Source organism: Saccopteryx bilineata, chromosome 1, assembly GCF_036850765.1.
Source record: "Saccopteryx bilineata isolate mSacBil1 chromosome 1, mSacBil1_pri_phased_curated, whole genome shotgun sequence".
Lineage (NCBI taxonomy): Eukaryota > Metazoa > Chordata > Mammalia > Chiroptera > Emballonuridae > Saccopteryx > Saccopteryx bilineata.
This window is the reverse complement of record NC_089490.1, coordinates 400,223,245-400,229,244: the sequence shown is the minus strand read 5'-3', so window position 1 is coordinate 400,229,244 and position 6,000 is coordinate 400,223,245.

Sequence of the window (6,000 nt, the reverse complement as noted above, 5' to 3'; positions counted from 1 at the left end):
CCCAGTCCAACGCTCTATCCACTGCACCACCGCCTGGTCAGGCCAAGCCCCTCCTCTCCTATGTTCAGGTCTCTGGTTCCAAACCCTGGGCTTGCTCAATCAAGTCACATAGGATAACTACTACGAGTTGATGCTTCCCGCTTCTCCCCACCCTTCTCTCCTTTCTAAAATAAAAATTAAAAAAAAAATTATTATTATTATTAGCAGCTTTGACTTGGTCTGTGGTAGTGCAGTGGATAGGGCATTGACCTGGAACGCTGTGGTCGCCAGTTCAGAACCCTGGGCTTGCCGCATAAAGGCACATATGATAAGCAACTAATTAATGAACAACTAAAGTGAAGGAACTATGAGCTGTGATACTTCTCACTTCTTGTTCCTCCAACCTATCTTTTCTGAAAAATCAACAAAATCTTTTTTTTTTTGTATTTTTCTGAAGCTGGAAACAGGGACAGACTCCCGCATGTGCCCGACCGGGATCCACCCGGCATGCCCACCAGGGGGCTCCGCTGTGCCCCTCCGGGGTGTCGCTCTGTCGCAACCAGAGCCACTCTAGCGCCTGGGACAGAGGTCAAGGAGCCACCCCCAGCGCCCGGGCCATCTTTGCTCCAATGGAGCCTCGCTGCGGGAGGGGAAGAGACAGAGGAAGGAGAGGGGGAGGGGTGGAGAAGCAGATGGGCGCTTCTCCTGTGTGCCCTGGCCGGGAATCGAACCTGAGACTTCTGCACGCCAGGCCGCGCTCTACCACTGAGCCAATCGGCCAGGGCCATATCAACAAAATCTTTAAAGACAGAAGAGAGAAAACATAGACCATCCTTCATAAGAGGCTCTGGTAAGAGGCTGAGACGTCATCAAGGGGAACCATGGTGTTCAGTTCAGTGTCTCCCTATCCCCTGCCCCTCTCAGAAGCACTTCAGGGTCCGCACAAGCTGGGTAGGCTGGTTATTAGTCAGCTGACCTGTCTGGATAGTTGTTCCATCTGTAGACGGATACTCCTTAGGAAACAGGAAGTTAGTGTTGGACACTGACTAGGGTTCACATCCCAGCCCTGTTGCCTTGGCCAAGTGATGCAGTCAGAGCCTGCAATCCATTTATAACACGAGTAACCCTTCGGGAATTTTCAGGAATAATTGCCGAGGCCACTCCTTAGTCACAAGGACCCCTTTGCTGGGTGCAGACTTGGTCCTCCCCCTCACCAACCTGGCTGGGTTTACTAGATTGAGCCTCTTACCTGCTCAGTATATAGGGCCCGAATAGAAGCAGGCACTCGAGATTTATGAGGCCAGGCACATGGGTTCTTTCAGCATGTCATTTGCAACTGCAGAAATATCCAACCACTGAACAAACCAGGTAACACATGGCCAGTTGTTTGCTTGGGTGATGCCAGCTGATAAAAGGATGTGACCAGGAGTCACCCCCAAGACTTAAAAGGGAGTATCTGATAGCTCTTAATTGGCTTAAAACTTCATTCTTTTCAAATTTTTATTGATTTTAGCCAGTTAGTGCAAGAGACATCAGTCCCTTCCTGTATGTGCCCTGACTAGAGATTGAACGGGCTCTGGCCAGGGCTCAAATTCCTTGCAGTTTACAAGGGTTTTCTTAGAACACAAGACCTCTCTTCCTAAAGCTGTCTCCAACCTGCCCAGCTCACAGCCAACAAAAGAAGCTGCTTTACAAGTGCCCATTTGTTTGGGGGGCAGGGTGGGGTATTGGGTCTCTCCCCTACTTCAGAACTGTGTTGTATCATGGTGATGTGTACTTATTAGACAAGTTAAACAGGAAGAAAGCAGACCCCACAGAACACTCATTTTCTCATGGATAGAAATTCAGTTTACTCATGAAAGAATCACACCAATAAAGAGCTTTTAAATTTTTATTAATATGAAATCTTGAAAGTTTTTAATTGTGAGGCTTCTCCAAACACTAATTGCATGGAAAAAGTACCTGGAAATTAAAGACAAGGCCGTTACATTATGTCTATATGTATAAATATAAACCGTTCAAGCTTCTACCAAAGCTACATGACTACCAACTGCAGAGCCTAGTCTAGCCCCTGAAAAAGAGGAAAACGCAGAGTTCTGCAGCAGAGGTTATCAAGCAAAGACGCCACAGGGATTTGAACCCTGTCCTGGAAACCAGGAGTGCCAACCACCAGCATCTTTTGCTTTTTTTTTTAAGCTAGGAAAAGGCCAAAAAGCAAAACCTGAGAAAACAAATCTTGTTTTCTCAGGAAAAGAAAAACCTTTGCAACCCCTACTGGAGAGCACTGGAGACTCTGCTTCAGCTAAGATGCTAGCTTGGCCAAGTCTGTTATGTTCACCTGAAAAAGTCTTAGCAGAGAATTTTTGCAATCCCACCCAATCAGCCCTCACCACTAACATGCCTGCCTTCAGTTTAACTTCCCACCCAACATTACAGTCCTTAAGTGCTATTCTGCATTTACTGGTTTTTGTTCACTGGATAATAGTGCGGTTTCTTTTTTTTAAACATCTCAGAGCTCAGTGTGGTTTTAGTAACAACCATTCGCAGGCAAATTAATGGCCTCTTCTAGTAGTGCAACCCACCAGAACCTCAGCACCACTGTTACCTTGAAACTGGTAAAGACCATGCCCACAAGGATCCGAGCTACCGGCAGCATCGAGGTGAGGGGTGAAGGGTCTGCTAGGCCAAAGGCGGGGAGTGGCGATGTGGCAGAGAAGTCACTTGTGGGGACACCTTGCTTTTTACCAGGCTTCTGGAAAAGCTAGGGAAAAGTGGTTGCCCGCTTTCCCACTTGCCCTCCCCTTCAAGCATTACTTGAGGTTTAGGCTGTTTAAAGAGCTGCTATAAAAACAGCTTCCATAAATGTCAGGACAAGCCAGAGGTTTTACAAGGTACTCAAGCATTGCTTTGGATGCCTCACTCCCGAGGAGGATCAATATGCCACAGTGTTAAGCAAGTCCATTTCTGATAGAAGATGGGGTTATGAGGCTAGCAACCTTTTGACCTTAATACAATAGCGCTTTGTTGTCTGTTGCCACAGGAAGGCTCCGTGATTGTCCTACTTTAAGCCTTCGGTGCCTTTAGTGAGGTATACCTGGAAAATCTTAAAGAAAAAGGCTTAGCACCCACCTCACCCCTCCACCCCCAGGCCAACAACTTGCTAACACACTATTTACTCCAGCATAAAGCTGAAAGACTAAACACTAATTTATTTATCCAGAACAGATCTGACCTGGTATGTAAACAGAAAAAGCTTGTTCACCTGTTGTCCTCATTTTGTCCACTGGTGAATTCAACTGGAAGCTCCTTCTATAGTCTGAAGAATACCATCTGAAAGAACTAGTAGTTCCCAATCCCCACATAGAATATGGAATGTTTGTTTGTTTAAAGTAAATAAGCTATTTTTCCTTACTGGGTCTGGCTTCTCTGGCCCTTCGCATACGTCTGCTGTTTTGAGTGTTCCTGTGTATAAGAATTAAGACCAAGGGAGGGGAGAGAGAAACCCATACAAAGACAATGCACTAAGATCACTGAACTGTGTGAAATAAACATTTCCACTTGCCAGTTAAATTTCTTGAAGACTTGCTTGTTTGTGATTTATTTCTTGTCACTGATTTTAAGTAGCATCTGTAAAAGACTAAAGGCTTCAGTGCCCTCCCAACCCCCCTACCAGAAATGAACAAGAAGCATTTTACCTATAGCACAGCAAAAGGTACTTGGCTTCAATCACAAACACAAATGCTTAAAGCTGCGGAAATTTCAACACTCAGCCTTTATCACTCAGCTGGATTTTCCTTCAACAATCACTACTCCAAGCATTGGGATTAACACAATTTTTAATTATACTCCAGTCGTCTCACAATGCATTCTAATAGCAGATCAGAACAGTACTGCATTATTACTTGCCAACAGAACAGACAGACCTGAGGTCAAGACAACTGCATTCTGTGTAGTCTGTAAAAAAAAAGCTAAGACAAGTAAGCCCCACCCCCTCCTCCCTTCCCTTCCAAATCAGGGGGGAAAATTTTGAGTATGCTGATAAAACTCACTGCAAGGTCTCACTCTCACTAGAACAGAAGGCAGAGCCAAGCGCTTAAATGCAAGTCAAAGTCCTGCACAGCTTCATGAAGGATGAAATGAAGCCTCTGAAAAGGAAAATTCTTTAAAAACCCACATGCCCCTCCCCCAGCATCTATATAAAAGGCCAGTAGTGTGAATAACAATGCCTAACACTGAATGAGATGGTTATAAGCATTTGAAATTAACATGCAAACTTGGGAAATGTGGGTAGTATTTCATTACTGTAATTTATAGATACCTGACCTTCTGAAAGTAGTGTCGATGCAGTTACCTGTTATTCTGATCATTATCTCCCACCTGTCTAAGAGGTATTTACTCCTTATTTAGAGGGCCTCTACTGCCATGTGCCTGGAATTATTAAATGCTCATCACATTAACGAAGAATAAAATGTCTTTCCTGCCTTAAGTTAAATTCCTTCTTCCGCTCAATTCCTGATCTTGTCCATTAAAGAGTGTTCGCAGACAAGTTTCTGAAAGATTAGAGAAGAATCCCCCCAAGATTGCCCAACACTAACTACAAACAAACAATATTTTATTTAAATAAGGAGACACCTGCTTCCTAAAAGCATACATTCTATTTAAAATGTTTTATTTTGAATGATTTAATGGTTTTCTGCACAATATACATCACAACACATTTAAGTTTTAGCAAGATCATCTGATTTCTGTCAAAAAGCACATACCTTAGCCCATCCTTTCATAGGGGTTTTTCAAAGATTCAATACTAAATACATTTTAGTTTTATAAAACATTATAATGGAGAGGCTTTGAAGAATTAACTTGCCTCTCAATGACGTGCTATCCCATCACATTAAGGCCACAGGCACAGAGGCCTCTCTAATCTTTAAAAGGCTAGATGGAAAAATTCCTCACAATCCTGAATCCCTTAGGGCAGAGATCAGGAAGGTGGCCACGTTCAATACCTAAAACCTCCATTGCTCTTGCTCTTAATGAAAACAAGCACTTATCCCTAACATGCAATAATACTGCAGGTGCAAGTTAAACTTATCTGTTAACAGTTGCCTGTTGTTTTCTGCTCCCAGATGAAATGAAGCAACTCTTCTGATAAGAGAAACCTGTCTGAGGCAAACGAAAGATTGGCACACAGCACAGCCTCCTCTGATCCACTTGATCCCACTCATCTCTGAATTATTTCAGCTTCTTTTACTCCGGATTAATGTAGTATTATCATTTTCATTTCATTTATATTCTAATTTTGTAAAAGCAGTACTTAGAGATGGATCTTCACTGTATTGCTCATCAATTCGTTATTTCTCATCAATTCATTATTTTTGTGGGTATAGCTTGATGAGCCATAACTTTAAAATGGTAGATTCCATTAACTTTAAATTGGTAGCTTTCATTTGCTTTTTTTTTTTTTTTTGCATATGCAGACAAGGTTTTCATCAGCAGTAAGGATTTCAGGGTTATGCCTTTTCCCCAATGAAGGTATGAAATATCTTTTCTGCCTTTACTTATCATTCACCAAGGAGCTTGTTCCCTCTCCTTCTAGGCCATCATTGCCAGGCTGGTTATGACTCAGAGGATGTTATCTGAAAAAAGTCTACAGAAAAAAAAGGTTTCCCCTCCCTCATCAACAAAAGCCCACCCTTTTTATCAGTTATAATTTATAAATATTTAAGATGTAAACAAAATATACAATTGATGATTTCAAAGCATACCTTAACATCTCGTTTTGCAGTCAAAGGAAAAATATTTTTCTCCTACACTAGGAAAAACTTGCTTATGTACAACTGAAAATAGAATCTTACTTGAGAATACAAAAGCTACCATCAGAAGAAATCCCTTCAGGATCATTAAGCCACTTCCTCTGCTCTGAAGCTCTTATAGTAGTAATAAGCTTTATTAAATCACCTGAAAAAATTCCAAAGAAGAGAACCACACACTACCACATCCAAACTTTTAAGTGAATTAAAAAAT